Source organism: Ptychodera flava (genome assembly GCF_041260155.1).
Source record: "Ptychodera flava strain L36383 chromosome 3 unlocalized genomic scaffold, AS_Pfla_20210202 Scaffold_26__1_contigs__length_13983176_pilon, whole genome shotgun sequence".
Taxonomy (NCBI): Eukaryota; Metazoa; Hemichordata; class Enteropneusta; family Ptychoderidae; genus Ptychodera; species Ptychodera flava.
In genome coordinates, this window is record NW_027248280.1 from 602,117 (window position 1) to 620,000 (window position 17,884).

Consider the following 17,884-nt stretch of genomic DNA (forward strand, 5'->3'; position numbering starts at 1 on the left):
TTTGTTACTTGTGTTCTATTGTGTAAAGTAAGTGCAGTTTTTTTCGTTTTTTATAGAATATGTTTTGTGGGATTTTGGTCAAGCACGTTCTCTAAACAAAAAGTAAACATAAAATATATTTGAAGGCAGTTCCGCGGTAAAAACAGTGGACGAACAACTCGCTGACTTTTTACATTTTAATCAAGTGTCTCAAACGTGGCACACATATAGAAGAGATATTTCATCTGACAGCACAAAGCTCAAAGTTCAGACAAAATCAAATTTATGATAATAAGTTGGGAAACAACATTTATTTCCGGTGTGTCGTCAACCAAGCCACAGACTGAGCTACCCCGGCGCAATGACCTGGTGTCCTATGAATGACTTTCTCCCGTGTGTCCATGTTGAACAACCCGGACATAGTGAAATTGTAAACATCAAGCCGATTGTCTAAAGTGTGTGTTACGTTATAATTTAAGCAAGAGGCGTTATTGAAAGAGCACAAACGACATTTAATGCAGCATCGTTATCCACAACCGTGTTTTGAAGGCTTCAATTCAGTTTTACATTTCCTAAACTTAAATTTCCTCCCAGTTCCAACTGCCACTGGGCAAAATTAAGTAATATAGGGCGCAAACTAGGCTATAGTACAATAACTCATATCACTCGGTCGAGGTTATGATGTATTCATTCACAAATAAGGCCAACCTCACCAAGGACCTCTTACTATTATGACCCAGTGATTCTTAAGGAACCCTGTACCTGCCAAGGCTTTGCTGATCACCCTCGTATGACGCACGTTTCGTTACCGAGCCGTGGCTTATATGTCGCATAGTTCCATGACTCAAGTCTCTTCGCTTCCCATCCTGACGAGAAATATCACAACTGCGCACACCGTATAGCTGTTACCATAACTACAGTATCTTAACAACGAACCTCCTGTAGTTGCACTGCCATTATTAGTACGCATTTGATGGAATTGCTTGCGTGATTGGATTTATGTTCGCGAGCTATTCCGTGCTATCGATGAAAATTGAGCTGCTCACAAATTGCATGGTGACGCGACCGTTCGGCCGTTGAACGTACGCGGTCAAATGTACGGCAAAATGCCAGCATTTGAATTTGCATATGGTTCCAGAGTCATTTGTATTTTTACCATTATCACTGCCTTCGCATTTGAGTTACAATTTGCGGCACACTTTGTCCTAATATTGGCAATCTTGTGTAGTATTTATATACTTACATTGTGTTACTGCCCGCGTTGCTAATTAGTCCATGAGCCAGATAGGTTATTGGTACCATTGGGTGGGCAAATTCCACCATACATTTTCTGACACTGCATGAAAACGCAATAATACAGATTAATCCACATTAATGAGTTGCCTGTATTATAGAATAATACACGTGAATACACATGAATCCACGTGAATATAGGCTTGCTGGATACAAACAATGTATTCTTGACTGTATTCATCTGTATATGCACTCTTCAGCTAAAATACAGGCCATAATCCATGCTAATACATAAGTATTATAGTGTTTTTATGCAGTGTGAAAGCCCGAAATCTGAACTTTCTGAAAATCTTTGGTGGACAGGTCATAGAAGTAGCTTTCTGTCTCAAAAGTCGTTGTCATGGCAACAATACTTACATCTTACAAGCTAAGAATTTAGATAAAACTGATTTTCTAGGGAACGGTAAAAGATATTTACGTGATTTCAAGACAGACACTGGTACCTCACATCATGGCCTTTCAATTGACCCCATGACCTTGAACATTCTGGGTCAAGGTCAATAGGTCATGCCCATAACATCTCAGAATTTCGATAAAATAGAGCATTTTTCATAAATACTTTTCTGCTACATTAACATAAAATATGATAGAAACTCAAAACTTGTTCAGACATAGCCACAGATATGTGCTCTTTGAAAATTAGTATGTTATGTATCAGGGATGTTGTTGGTAGTGAGTAATTACCAAGGCAACCATCAGTGTGTTTTCAGTTATACATGTACTCTATGAGCCAGGCCCCAATTATGGTCAATTGGTACTATTTGGGGCAAGCAGAGGGCAATCTCACACTTTATATATTTCTGAAAGTTGAAACTCTGAATTTTCTGAAAAGTTTTGGTAGCTTAGTAATGGGTGAAAACCGTTGCCATAGAAACAAACATCTGAATTATTTAGAAAGTACAATTGTATACAAAAGTGAATATCCTGCCTTATGAAAATGTTCATACCAAAATTGATACATAAATAGGATATGTTACACATTCTAACTTTCACTCAAGATGTGACAAGGTCAAGCGTACATGACCAAATGAGGTCAAAGTTCAAAACATGAAAGTTACATTTCATGTGGCTATGCACAGAAATAGTGTCTCTTTCGTTGTGCACTTTTTGACATTTTCAAGCAAGGTGCACTCTTGTCAGCAAAGATGCACTCTTGTCTTTTATAAACGATGCATGTGGCTTCTACCGGTATTAAATTTGACCACATTGTCTGATGCTCTTTTCAAACCAAGGTCAAGGTCAATGAAAGAACAAGGTTAAACATAGAATAAAATGGTGATTTCTATGGTGTTACATATATGTTTTTACACGGAAAGAGTATTTTATGGTACCAGTTTGTATTAAACATCATAATTATCAATGATAAGCAATATCAACAAGCTTATATTTAGCTAACAGCCTACAGCTATTAGCTATAGCTATACGTATTGGCCAATAATGTATTTCTTCAGAATTTTCATACTACTGTAAACAAACATGTGTCATTTTAATGTTTTTTCGAACGTTTACGTAAATGCAAAATCATTAGTGACATGACATCTGAACTTTAACGTGATAATTTGAACAACGTACTGAGCCTCAGTACTTATACCTTTATATGCGTGGCCCGCACCTGATCTAACAAAGAAATAGACCAGTCAGAAATAAGTTTTTAATGCTGCTGGACATCAGCCGTAAATATATCAACGATAGATAACAAAATGAAATGTGTCTGATAGAGCTAATAATAAAACTACTGTTTAAAACGGCTTGATCAAAAGTAAATAGCACTAAATAAAACAAATATATTAACGTTCATCGTTAATTTACTAATTACAAATGACCAACGACCAATGTTATGTTGACTTTCTGTGATCCACTACGTTTTCCCTGGCATGGGTTTTATCAAAATACAGTACCAGTAATTCTTACGTACATTAGTCAACCACCACTAACACACTGTAAAGCATTTCATAAGAAAGTAGTAATATCTAGGTAACAATCTTTACATTGATCCTCATTATTATTTTCTTCTCCATCATCATCATCATCATCATCATCATCATCATCATCATCATCAGTAACCTAGCTGTTCTTCAAAGTCAACAGTATTTCCATATGTCAGGAGATTATATATACCGGAGTATACCTTATTCCGTTTACCAGACATTGACATGGCGGAAATTTGCACTATTTTGAACATTTACATGCCTCAAACTCCAACAACCCTGGTATGCCCCTTATCGATTTGATTGACAAACGACGGTCTTCAATAACCCAACCATGCCCTTCATGAAAATTTAGTATATATGGATGACAAGCAAGGCTTCCTTTCCAGACAGCAGTCTGATAGTTTGCACGCAAAGCATGCATGATAAAGGCAATCCTCACAAGGTGGTAGTATATGACGTACTGATTTATGTACAAAAGGTGAAAATTGCCCAAAATCACATTTTTCATGCCACACCACCTTAAAGAGGTCATCAGACGTCTAAACGGTATTCTGGTGCTGTGAGGTAACAGCAGCAGAATACCGTATAGGCGTCGGCGTACCCTACATCTGATTTTAATCAGATTCATCAGACAACCCGTTGCTGCCCCAGTTGCGCCAGTGGTTTTCGGATCGACGTATTTCCTATAATTACATGTATAGGGCTCCTCGGGTACTTAACGCGGATTACTAAAAATGGACGCTCATCATGAAAATCGACGCCGAACAAGTAAGACAAAGGAATGCTTCTGAAAATGTATCAAGAGAAAATTATTAAATTTAAGCGATCTAGATCTGCGTGTGTATGCTACTCAGCTGTAGAAAGTCTTAATTTTGAAATTGGCGAAGGTTTAGACATTTAATATCTAATTTTACGGAACCAGCGGACAATGTAACCAGGGCAGCCTGTTGCTGACTGCATATCAACGCATTATATCATCGATATCAAGACATCAACTGTCAACCAAGCGCTTGAACAAACTAACTGCGCATCGACGTAATGCTTATCAGATATTTATCAAATTTCCGGTAACGTTGTATTAGATTTGTCGCTTTGGGTCAATTTTGACGGGGGCAGCTAGCTGGCAAGGTACGCGTACCCATTCCGGACAAGTGGTACCAAAAGTATTTCGTGGTTCAAGATTACCCCATTGCTTTTGTCATTTTTTGATATATCCCTTGGACCTGGTAAATTTCTCAGTTACCTTGAATGATAATGATTATTGGACCTGTTTTGATGTCTGTTGTTTAGTAAATTTAAAAATAAACTTTCAGAACCACTTGCATGGCTTCATCTCCTAACGGAAGCCTGAGTGGACAGGCTACACAATTTTTTCTGTTACCTAAAATGTGGCCAGATGTCACGCCCTGCTGTCAAAAGTCAGTGGAAAACCCTGAACAATAATAGTTCTGTTATTCAGATTCTGGAAAAAAATCCTAGCGTTAGTAATGTGCCCAAAAATAAAGACAGCTAGGGTGGGTTTTTTTAACTATTGTCCTGGGACATATACTATTTTGAGATGAGAAATAATGCCTGTCCATACAATTTAAAGAACAAAAAAGAAAACTTCGGCGTACTTTTTAAAAGAAAACTTGGCAGAAACGTTAAACGACATATATCGCGAAGGAAGGAAATATTTTCTTCTTGGGCGAATCTTCGTCGGAACATATTCGACGGGTTTGGAAATGACGTGAATGGCTCCAGCGGAATCAGATTCACTGACAGCTGAACGATAACGACCTAACGTCGTGTGGACGGCAATGAACGACTCTGGACATTTACGACCATACAATCGAATTCCATTTTCCAAATATTTTGTTGCACGGTATCGGCTCTTTCCTTGACCAATATTCTTTCCTTGACCAATTTTCATTTATGTGGGGAAAAATTACTGAACTCTACAAGTATCTCCATCACAGCGCTGTATCTGAACTGAACTCCATCTTGTCACTTGTTTACGCCCCTGGCTGTCCTTCAGTCTTACAAGATGTGTTCATATTAGCCATTATATCGAATATTTGTCGAATATTATAACAACGAAGCATAAGCTACAACAAATTTTCCAGCTACTGTCGCCAATCACGACAAGGTAATGTTGGTAAAGGAATACCAGCTATCAAACACAAGCTCAGACTGTGCATTCTGTAAAATCAAGGGTTTTTGTAGCAGACCCAGGCAAGCCTATGTCAGCCTGAGCTGGCTTGGGGCAAGCCTGTGGCCTGCCCGAGGCTTGCCTTTTGTTGCGTTAGTTCTGTCGGGTACTGTATAGCAGCTGCGTGGCAGTGTGCTTCTGCTGCTACAATACCCCTCGACGTTATAGCCATCATCCTTTCTACAGCATTTTCCCAAAGACTTATGTTTGGCCTCAAGTCTACTGCTTGATGTAGGGGTTCTCGTGTTTAGCCCCTGTATTATATATTTTGTTCTTTCACAAATTATACATCTTTTCTGATAGACTCCAGTATTTGCATTTGTAGCATCCCTTGTGACACCCTAGACTCAGATTGCAGTTAATAGTAGATTGAACTAAATTTTCACATTCAAGTCTACTAAGTGTTTTCTTGTGGGAACACTTTTTCTCCGCGGTCTAGATTATACAATATGTAATACAGTTTCAAATTTGCGAATTTTGGTTGCTTTGAACAAACCTTTCCAAAAATTGAGTTCCCCGAGCTTATTAAGATGTGAGTCATAGCTAGCACCTTAAATGATACGTGGACGTAATATTTGCACATTTTTCGCCCGCTTGTTTTGATTAACATCCTCTGAAACATCCATTACGTTAGATTTAACAAAATTTTTCACAAACTCAATCAAGACAATGATATTGCGTGAAAAAAGAAATGCCACTTAATCTTTTTACTTTATTGAAATATATATTAAATTAAAGATTATTTAGGAGGTGACTAATTGTATTTTAATCACCAAAGGTTAAGTGAATTTCCATGTCTGAAAAAATAAGTGAGTATATGACCACAAAACAAATAGGATGTACAACAAATGAATAGTACTCCCTTGGAGTACTAGTGAAGTTTAATTTCAAGATTTTGATTTTATTACTTACACAACTCACTTTTCCAGTTTTATGAGAAATATCGCATGAAGCTGAATTATTTTATATGTTGATGATTTCTTTGTTACTTAATTACTCGGATATTATATGCGCATGATATGTGTATTGTACATGCCTAGACAAAATTCAAAACTTTCAACAAAAGGCGAATAGATAGATTCAAAAAAAAAGCGAACTGAAGTTGCAATTCTACTTGCTGTAGCAACATGTGTAACATTGAAACCGACAGTCATTAAATCAGCGCAACTAACTGGACCAAGATATTCACGACACAGCGATCATTTTTCAGGAATGGTGGTTTCAGGTGGTTACGCAGTTTTTACCTTCGCTGTCAGTGTGACGTGGAGCATATCAGATAGGTGGATTGTCCGTCGTCATCCGTCATCTATCAACAATTGTTTTATTCTCTGAAACTGCTGGTCTAATTGCTTTCAATACTGGTATGCAACTCATTTGGCTGAGTTTAGTTAGATTTGTTCAAATCATGGTGAAATTTACATATTTGTATTTTCGGGCATTTCTTCCTTTTTATCAACTTTGAAATGTGTTATGTGGGTTCCTAGGGACAACCTGAGTGAGGTTTATTCAAGTTGAGAAGAAAAGTTTCCTACTTGAAATTTTTTGGCCTTTTTCATTTTTGTTTGAAAAACACAATTTTCTCACAACTACCTTTAAACGTTCCTAGGTATTACTTCAGTTTCTTCAAATTTTGCTAATACTTGAATTGCATATTTATGGTAGAGATGAAAAACAAGAGCCCATTATTATATAATAGTAATACATGCATTTGCAAGGATGTCCTTGTTCAGTGTTCCTAAAATCAACATAAGCAGATGTATCAGTATTACAAAGTTTATTTACAAACAAAACCTGACCTTTTTTATTTTTAAGCAATACATAACAGCAGAAGTCTATCGGCTGCTAGGCCTCTTGTTAAAGCTTTTCCCATGTGACCTAAGCTCCGCCCCAATGGAAAATAACAACCAAAAGCATTTATCTGGAGATACAGGGTAGCTCAACATGAAATCCGGAAAAAAGTTATAGTATATCGGTATCTCTTGAGATCAGACTACTTGTCTACTCGTTGACAAGTTTATAACCATCTCCCACTAACTACGTTGGTCCGACACAGATACTCATTTTTGATAAGTGAACATGTTACTTCAATCATGAAAACAAAAACATAAAACTTTGCCAAATTTTGTTTAAAAGGCGGCTTTGTTCCCCACTTGAGTCAAATGGAAGCAAATTGACAAAATTTGGGGTCTGGCTCATAGGCTACATGCATAACTGAAAACACACATATGGTTGTCTTGGTAATTACTCACTAACGACATCATCCCTGATACAAACATACTAATTTCAAAGAGCACACATCTGTGGCTATTGTTGAGCAAGTTTTTGAGTTTCTATTATATGTTATGTACACGTAGCATAAAAGTATTTGTGAAAATGCTTGATTTTACAGAATTTCTGAGATGTTATGGGCATGACCTATTGACCTTGACCCAGAATGTTCAAGGTCATTGGGTCAACTGAAAGGCCATAATGTGAAGTACCAGTATGTGTCATGAAATCATGTAAATATCTTTTGCTGTTCACTAAATAGTCAGTTTTGTATAGTATTCTTAACTTTTAAGATTTTTAGTATGGTTGCCATAACAACAACTTTTGAGACAGAAAGCTACTTCTGAGACATGTCCACCAAAGATTTTCAGAAAGTTCAGATTTCGGGCTTTCAGAAAATGTATGGGGGAATTTGCCCACCCAAATGGTACCAATCGACCAATTTTGGGGGTCTGGCTCATGGACTAAATAGAATTTTCCATTCATAAACAAGGCCAGAGCGGTTCGGGCCCTTCCGCCGCACGACCGCGAAGTGCGCAAAACCTGTATCAGGTCCCTAAAGATATATTATTAGATGTCAATAGATGTCATGTGACTCTTTCATACAATATCGTCGCTTTCAGTGGTGGTTGCTGGTCAACGTTTGGTTACATTAAGTAATTGAATACAAGAGGTATTTAATAACTACCTTCATTTTGTTGCGACCCGCGTTACTGATCGAATGTTCCCCTTATAAACAAGGCCAACGCCCGATTCGGACCATTCAGCCTTACGACCTAAGACCGCAATACCCGTATCAGGGCCGTAACATTGTTATACACTGCATACATCTCTTCTATACATGTTATATCAAGACACATTTTATGCAAAGTGCAAAAATATGCGTTTGATGTTGACAGAATCATTCGACAAAGTTGAATTACAAAGCCAGGGTTTTTTGTTTTATTTTTTGTGACAATCATATTTTATTAATTAAACTGATAGGGGACTTCTAGATATCCCTTCTTCACAATGTAAAGCTAAAAACAAAATCATTGGCTCAACAATTCAAGAGGCTTGTCTGTATTATGTGGATATCCGAGTCAAAATGGCGGTTTTTTATATGGCGCATTCCTATACCTAGGCCTTAAGCGTGGAGGCGTTATTAAAAGGAACTTATGTGAATACTTACTAAAATGACTGCATACTGACATTCGCAGATTTCAGTATGTGTCCGAACCGATCAAGAGTACAGAGAACCAAGGTATTCAACATAAACTTGAGATATATGTGCCTTCAAAAAGTCAAAAACGTCAAAAGTAAACTTTAATAACATACATACCTTAAAGTAATCTTGAAAGAAATAATACAAGGATAAATAAACTCCCATTGAGGCAGTATGCGCCTCGAAAGTGAAAGACATAAACTTTTGCTCAAACTTTCCTCAATGAAACTTCCAACCATTCTCTTACCAAATCATGAGTAAAAATTAGGAGTCATCGTGCGAAGTCTGACACTGGAGAAACAAATTTCCTAATATTTATCGATAACTGAAATCCAAAATGGCTGCCATCTCTTCGCAAATTTACGATTTTCAAAAAACTAAGACGGTGAAGTTTTCTTGCACCAAGGGCTTTAAAATGATCCCCCACAAGTGGTATATCAGAAAAGGATTATAAAAATTTGAGAGTCCGAACGTCTTTCCAAGAGGCTCATTCTACCTTAAGAAAAACCTACGACAAGTTCTACTCTTTACAATGTTAATGTTATGTAAAAATTATTCATAAGATTAATCGTTTCACATCGTAAATTTGCACCATATTTTTAAATGATGAGACTAATATCTCGACATGTTGTCTTTCCTTGTCTATACGCTCTATTGGCTAAAATTTACAGACTATCTATCTATTTGCATTGCAGACTATAGTAACTTCTTACACTTCACAGTTAATTCCTGTGTCATACTTTCGTCTATTGCATCGAAAGCGGGAACTGTCACTCTTTTTTACGCGCCCGCACGTTGACCTACTTTCAGATACGTTCTAGCAAGCAACAGCAAAAACGCCGTCAGCTGATATACGATGGCTAGTATCACCAACATTGTCACATCCATGGAAAAGTGTTCCTGCAACATGGAAATAATTAATGCAACTAAATGTACAGTTTATCACGAAGGGTTTCCAGTGGCTACATAAAATGTTGTTACCATTAAACTAAGTTTGGTCCTTCCTAAAGCACATGCATGTCGATAGAAACACAGACACGAACACGCACAGACACACAAAAATTAATTATATATAGAAAGATAAGGGCGTGTAAATATATAGAGAGAGAGAGAGAGAGAGAGAGAGAGAGAGAGAGAGAGAGAGAGAGAGAGAGAGAGAGAGAGAGAGAGAGAAATGTTACCATTACAACTTTGTTTCATAGAGTTTCCGAACACTAGTAGGCTGGTTGTAATCGAATGTCGACGATTGCAGAGTCAAAATTAGATAAAAGAATAGATAGATAGATAGATAGATAGATAGATAGATAGATAGATAGATAGATAGATAGAGACATACATACATACATACATACATACATACATACATACATACATACATACATACATACATACATACATACATACATACATACACACACACAGATACATACATACATACATACATACATACATACATACATACATACATACATACATACATACATACATACATACATACATACATACATACATACATACATACATACATACATACATACATACATACATACATACATACATACATACATACATACATACATACATACATACATACATACATACATACACAGATACATACATACATACATACATACATACATACATACATACATACATACATACATACATACATACATACATACATACATACATACATACATACATACATACATACATACATACATACATACATACATACATACATACATACGTAGGTAGGTAGGTAAGTAGGTAGGTAGGTAGGTAGATAGGTAGACAGACAGACAGACAGACAGACAGACAGACAGACAGACAGACAGACAGATAGATAGATAGATAGATAGATAGATAGATAGATAGATAGATAGATAGATAGATAGATAGATAGATAGACACAAAATCTCAAACTCTTGAGATACTCACTGGATAAAAACTGTACATTTCCAAAATAGCATCACCGTCCGGCAGGCAAATATTCTGAGTTTTATTTGAATCCAAGTCACAGACTAGGAAGAAAAAAAAATAAGATTAAAATGTAGCCTTAACTTTCTGTAATTTTTTTGCAGTTTTTTCTCAGTACATTAACTTGAAGTTCTTGTTCCACTCTCAAAAAACGTTGAAACATATATGTGCCTCGTTTGCACAGCGTCTGAAGGTGTAGAATGCACTGTTATTGTTCATACTTAAATCTAAATCCGGACCAGAACTCGATAATAAACTCGCTTCTCTCGGTGATTATTTTCTGCCAAATATGCTAATTTTTATCCCAGAGCTCTCAGATCCGCAACCAAATACCCTCGCTTGCCGTTTATAACCTCAAATTATATTTCGCTCGCGCGACAATACAGACTTTGAGAACAAACCGATCCCATACTGGTGCTCTCACACTCCCAGTGTACTGGGTAAGTAGGGAAAAATCGACGCATTACTCCAGGTATTAAACAAATTAAATCTATGAATTGAGTTTATTTGTGTATTTTTCTAAAAGTATAACCGATTTACTCCAACTTTTGATTGGTAGCATAGTGGTTTGAGAATCTATCTCGTAATACTTCATAAATATATTCAACCCCGCTTACCACTATAGCAGACGAACTTCACCATTTAAACAATAGTGTTGGGCCAAACCATGACGATGAAAAATGGGATGAGTGGCGTGAATCTCTGTACGACAATTGTATCTCGCACGAATATTTTGCTACAGTTTTAAGGCATTCAATATAAGAAAAAAAACAGATCGACTTACTGAAAAGTTTTTAATCAACGTTTGGCTAGGGCACATTATACCGTGAATCCTAAACTTCCCCAATTATCCAACTGACTGTTGATGGCTCATTATATTATTATAATTCTCGTTTACAAAATTGTTGCCTTCCAAACATCAATGTAACAGATGTAGTCTTACCAAGCTTTCCGTATCCATGCCACTGATTGATAGATATAGCCTCGTAACCATATCTTGGGTATGATAAGAACTCAAACCAACGCAGATACACAGGGATTGTACTGTATTTGAGATAAATGTTTGGTCATAATCACACCATGGAAAGATGTCACGATATGATTTAATGCAGAAAAATACCAGTGCGCCAAAGAAACCATCCAGTGAGTATAGTATAGGTGAAATAGATTCTTTTGTTAAATGTATGCATATTGATATAATTCTGTCTTAATCTTTGTACATGGTATGAAAAAGTGTTAGAATGATGTGTAATAGCGTGTGTGTGTCTGAGTCTGTGTCTGTCTGTGTGTGTCTGTGTGTGCAAGAGCAGTGTGTGGAGGGGTCGCAGTCAGAAGAATTGCGACGACTTAACTAGGTTATTGAACCACTCTTGTTTTAGGGGTGGGTATTTGGCTGAGCGGTTTTGACCGTGATGTCTTTGCTAGGTGACTGGGTGCTGTACGTTGTGAGTTCGAATCCAATCCGCGGAAATTTGCTTTTGACTAGGAAGACGACAAAAGTGTATGGCAAACCCCCAACGCAATTGAACACAAATGGTGCTTTGATATTTAGAAAAAAATGAACGTATCGGGATGAACGACAATTTAATTATTTTGACGTCCGAAGTAGCAGACGTAGGGTAATAGGCTTGAAACTCTTTCCTCCTGGTGATTCTGTTGGCGCTGTCATGTACGTGAATTTGGATTGGATTCTGAAGAATTTTGTGGACACACCGTGTTCGATCTTACAGTATACCATAGTATGAGCATGGCTTTCTACAACAAGGTGTAGACAAATCTCGGGTCGTTTTTTGACATTATATCGCTTGTACTTCACAGAAAATGGTGTATCTGACAGAGAAAGAGTGGCTGACGTCTTACATGGAGCGCGCACATGTACGTGACCTGGATAGGCTGACACAATAAAAAGGTTAAAATTAGATGGTACGGGAAAATCAAATTTTTAATTCATATAAAATAAAGTAGGTCTGTGTATGCGATCGCCAAGTATTTCCCTTTCGTGTGACGTCATCGGTGATTCGCCTACTGGCTCGGAATGATACTACCGCTGTGTTTGTGTTTGATGTCATACGTTCGGAATACTGGGCATATATATATATATTATATATATATATATATATATATATATAACTACTTTATGACACGTGTCACATGGTATACATACGCTACGTTTATATAAAATCCTTCGAATATATTTAGTGGCATAAAAATGCACATAGCAACGACCATAGCGACGCCATACGATGTACAAGCCGTGGCTATTGCAAAACCTGCAATTCAAAGACAGTAATGAAGATAATGTAAGGCTAAGTGTAAGGCACAAAGTCTAGATATTTAGCGATTGAGTAAAATGTAAATGTTCAGAGAATTGATATTGAATTAAAAAACGGACGGACGCCAAGAATAGAATAATGTAAACAATATCGAAGAGTGATTGAAAACATCGGTTCAAGGTAGAACGCGCCTCGGGGACAGATATTCGGCCTCTCAATTTTTTTTATTTCTTTTCTGATCTACCAAATATGGGGGTTCATTTCGAAACCCTTTGCGCAAGAAAAATTTTCACCGTCTTAGTTGTTTGAAAATGGAAAGTTTATTTTTTTTCCATAGAGGTAGCACAGGGCCATTTTGAATTTCAAGTTTAGGCATATCTTGGAATTTTTGTTTCCGCATTCCCAAAGTTGCACCGTGACCCTTGATTTTTATTCTTGATTTTTTAAAGATAATGGTTAAAAGATTCCTTGAGAAAAATTTGAGCGAAACTTCAATTGTTTTTCTACTTTCGAGGCGCATATTACTTTAAAGGTTTATGGTTCGAAAATCAATCATGGTTCGAAAGTCAACCACATTCAAACAATTTTTAAGGTCAAATTGACGATGCATTTACTGACACTGTGAATTCAAATGAACCAAACACTTTACTAAAACCCTACACTGATATGTGTATGGGCCGATTGCAAGTCTTGAATTACAGAAATCTGACAGGTGTATTCACGGGATGATCTTACCGAGTGCAGAGCCGGCAAGTGCGACAATGAACAGCAACAACAGGTATGTAAAGAATCTTTCAATCTCGGGATTTAAACCTTGGAGAAGATGAAGCATAAAGATAAACGCGTGTAAATATCAATGAATCAGTTTAAGAAATTTGCATACTATCTTGAAGAGTACACCGACAAGTTAGACGCTTAAATTTTCACATCTTTAAGCATTACCGAAATAATGCAGCGTTACTTTGTATTTCTGATTACTGAAGGAAAGCTTCAGATGTGGCTCCCTTGCCGAGTAACAAAAATTGCTACAAAGTCTATTCACTGAGGATAACCACAATGAGAGGATTTATAAATAATTTTCGGAACTACACCGAAAGTTATTTATCTGAACAGGGAGTACAGTGCTTCGGTCTAGCTGGGAAGAGAGAGAGAGAGAGAGAGAGACAGACAGACAGAGAGAGACAGACAGACAGAGACCAGAACCAGAAATTTGTATGATCGTGTGCATAGATTTACATAGTGACTGTCACTCTTCCTCTCTACCTGTCTATCTGTCTGTCTGTCTCTTTGCCCGTCTATGTCTGTCTGCCTGTCCGTCTCTCTATCTGTCTAACCCCCTCTCGTGATCGCCATGGCATTCATTAAAGAGGTTATGTATATGTTTCACACTTTACCTGCCATCCAATATGAGACTGATCCGGCCAAAACAACTACTGTAAAGGATACTGGAATCTGCAACAACGAAATGCAAATGATTTTTTTATCCAGATGAGCATAAAACTAGTGTGAGATATTTGTCAGTTGTTGCTGTTGGGTTTAGTTGTTGTGTGCGATGACTTGGTCAAATACTCTACTTTTTGAAAGTACGAGTACAATGCGTCGGCTATGAAAGCCCGTAAAGGACATTTTGTAAAGCAAATAAATGTAATTTATCTCGTGCGCACGGAATGACGAGATAAAGTTGTTGTTTTGTTTTTTTTTGCTTTACATAATGTCCCTTACGGGCTTTCATAGTCAGCAGTCAATGCTCGGAGACAAAGATTTACACATTGTAATTCACAAAATACGGCCGAGGAGGGAGGGGGGAGGAGATATCCATGCATTAAGTGTATTCCGACTAGCAGAAACATTGCCGCATGGAACCCTCGTCCTTATTTGACTATATTAAGTGCATAATCTAATACAGTTTCCTGTAGTTCAGAAAACGATAAAATCATCAGCCGACAAAATTGCGCGAAAACATAACTGGTGGTATGCCGTCATGAACATTCAATGATTATAATTGTGAAATTATACACTAACGCTCTCATTCACCCTCTTACCTCAATTAGACATTTCGCCATAATATAAGCATCTGTTCCGTACATCCCATTAAAATGTTCACGAAAGAATAGGATTGCTTCTGGTTGTACACTCTGTAATCAAGATATGAATTACTGTTCATTTTAAGTGTTGTGTCCAATATATTTCCTGATATGCCGTACAGCGCAATTAATAAGCAGGAAGAGACTGCTCAATTTAACGGAGAATAATGGTAAAATTGTTACAATTTACAGGATAGGGTATCATTTATACAAAGAAAGTCAGGGAAATGTATAAAGATACGCTACAGACTAAAATCCATTAACTCTGGCAAGCGTTGTTACAACCAATAATGTAGTATCTAACCGATAACGTATGAAACCCGATAACGTTGTAAAAAATTATCGATAACGTAGCAAATCAACCGATAACGTAGTAACGAACCGATAACATGGTAATTTTTTCTAATCGATAACGTAGTAAATATTTACCGATAACGTAGTAAGTTTTCCTAACCGATAACGTATCTACAAATTTACCAATAACGTATCAGTGAACAAATAACGGATTAAATCAACTTATAACGTAGAAAATTCAACAAAAACAACCAATGATGTATCAATGAACTGATAATATCTGATTAAGCGATTCATTGGGAGCGAAAGATCGATCGATTTATAGATAGATAGATAGGTATTAGATGGATAGATAGATAGATAGATAGATAGGTAGGTAGATAGATAGGTCGATCAATAAATCGATCATTCAACCGATCACTCAATCGATAGATCGATCTATCTATCTATCTATCAATCAATTTTGATAGATGGTCGGACGGTCGATAAATAGATGGGCAGGTCGATCGATAGAACGAAGGATCTATCAATTTGATAGAAAGATAGATCAATTAATCGATAGATCGATCAATCGATTCGATAAATTGGTCAATAGATATATAGATAGATAGATTTATAGATCGATTTGTTATCACATTTTCTCGTACTCAATTTTCTTTTCTTCTATTAATGCAGCAAATCAATCGTGTTTCGACTCATGGTAGTACGAACGACTGAGTTGATCTAAATGTTGTTAAATTACTGGAATAGGTTTGGGAAGTTGTTTCTAGTCTTGTTTATAGTAGCTATACAGTTAAATTCCAGTTGGGTAAAATTCAAAGAGATAGTATAAGTACTGATGAAACAAAGGCAGGGGAATGAGCGGCTGTTGGTTTACACAGAGAACCCTACCGAGAAAGAAAACTATTATGTGTATGTATCGGCTACAAATCAGACAGTATGGTTGTAATAGCAAGATTAGAAACAACTTTCCAAACCCATTCTAGTAGTGTGGCAACATTTATATCAAGTTAGTCGTTCGTGCTGTAACAAAAGTTATACAGGCAAGTCGTGGGGATATTTTGCTTCGCTTATAAATATGATTATCACAAAACATTTTTTTAACAAATTAATTGGACCAGCTACAAAACGGAAGACTTTTTTTCCTTCGGGACTTTTTTTGGCTCTCGCAGATTAATTGCAATATCGCAATCACCGACAGCCAACATCGCAAATTTCGCACATATATTGGATAAGTCACCGATAGAAGTAACTGCGTATTAGTGATTAACAGAAGAATATAATTATTTACCCGTACAATTGACGTTTTTTCATGTTATTGAAAATCTCCATCGGGTGTATTTGAAAAAGGTAAGTATATCAGTGAACCTAATATAAATGTATGAATGAAATCTAGTAAGGCCAAGAAAAATAAAAAGTTTGTTTCTCATGCGAGACATATTGCAAAAATGATGTGGTGATGCGGGTTTTTTTCTTCTATTTTTTTATTATTCAACCTACAAGAACGCGCAAATAACATGAAAACGACAAAGGAATGCACGAAGAGATAAATGCACAGCATTTTTGCTTCAGTGTTTTTGTATAGCAACAGTTCTGCGGTTTGACTTTTACTGCAGCAATGCAGTTCTGTCAGCTTAATGAAACAGTGACATGTGTATACAGTTCTGAATTGAATGTTAGTGTCACTTATTTTGTTTACAGTTCTGTTTTATACAACACTGTGTTATGCACTATCCTCGCGTGTTTTTGGTGTTTTTTTTTTCATTTTATCGCGGTGGCTCTCAATTGATGCGCGCGAGGATGAGAAACAAACTGTTTTATTTTCTTGGCCTAAGCGGTTTTTTTTATCAGTACTGTATTCTGTACGACTACTCAAAAATTTTGCGATGTCTTCGTAATCCTACTTCAAATAAGATGTGACGACGTGAATCACGACAGAAAGGATAAAAAGGAAAGAAAAAGTAATATGTTGTCTACAAAATCTGTTGCTTAATTAATGAATTTTGATTATAGGGAATTGAGCAATGAGTCCAGAGTTACCTGTAATTCAGTCCCAGAATAAGAGTTAGATTGTAAAGACTAATTGCCATTTTGATATGCTGACGTTTTAAGTGACGAAATTTTATAATGGGTCATGTTGAAAACTTTTTTCCAAGTCCTGTCAACTTAGAAAGTGTGTCGATAAATACACTCACATGTGTGTTGTATCTTTAATTCATCTTGCAGGAATACTTATTTATTAGTTCGCATTTCCCATTGATGAAATTCGATTCGTGATGTCTGAGTAATATCACGAAAACAGTATACTCAAAGTATATGTAACTCTGAAGGTGTGGCCGATTGATTTTGAGAAAAAACGAAAGATAAAACACTCATTAATATTCAGT

General features: G+C 36.6%; 2 long non-coding RNA genes across 2 annotated transcripts in view; both read right to left on the minus strand.

The window, feature by feature from the left end:
- Window positions 1–8,704: 8,704 nt before the first annotated feature.
- Window positions 8,705–12,189, minus strand: LOC139125992 (uncharacterized). The gene is made up of 3 exons (XR_011550424.1): window positions 11,790–12,189; window positions 10,808–10,890; window positions 8,705–9,766 (listed from the first exon to the last, which is right to left on the minus strand). It is a non-coding gene; the product is annotated as an uncharacterized lncRNA (long non-coding RNA).
- A 1,663-nt stretch (window positions 12,190–13,852) lies between these two features.
- Window positions 13,853–17,884, minus strand: part of LOC139125995 (uncharacterized) — a 6,001-nt gene continuing 1,969 nt past the window's right edge. Inside the window, exons 2-4 of the long non-coding RNA XR_011550426.1 lie at window positions 15,162–15,254; window positions 14,514–14,571; window positions 13,853–13,932 (exon numbers count right to left, since the gene is read on the minus strand). This is a non-coding gene — a long non-coding RNA (uncharacterized lncRNA). The remainder of the gene's footprint in view (window positions 13,933–14,513; window positions 14,572–15,161; window positions 15,255–17,884) is intronic.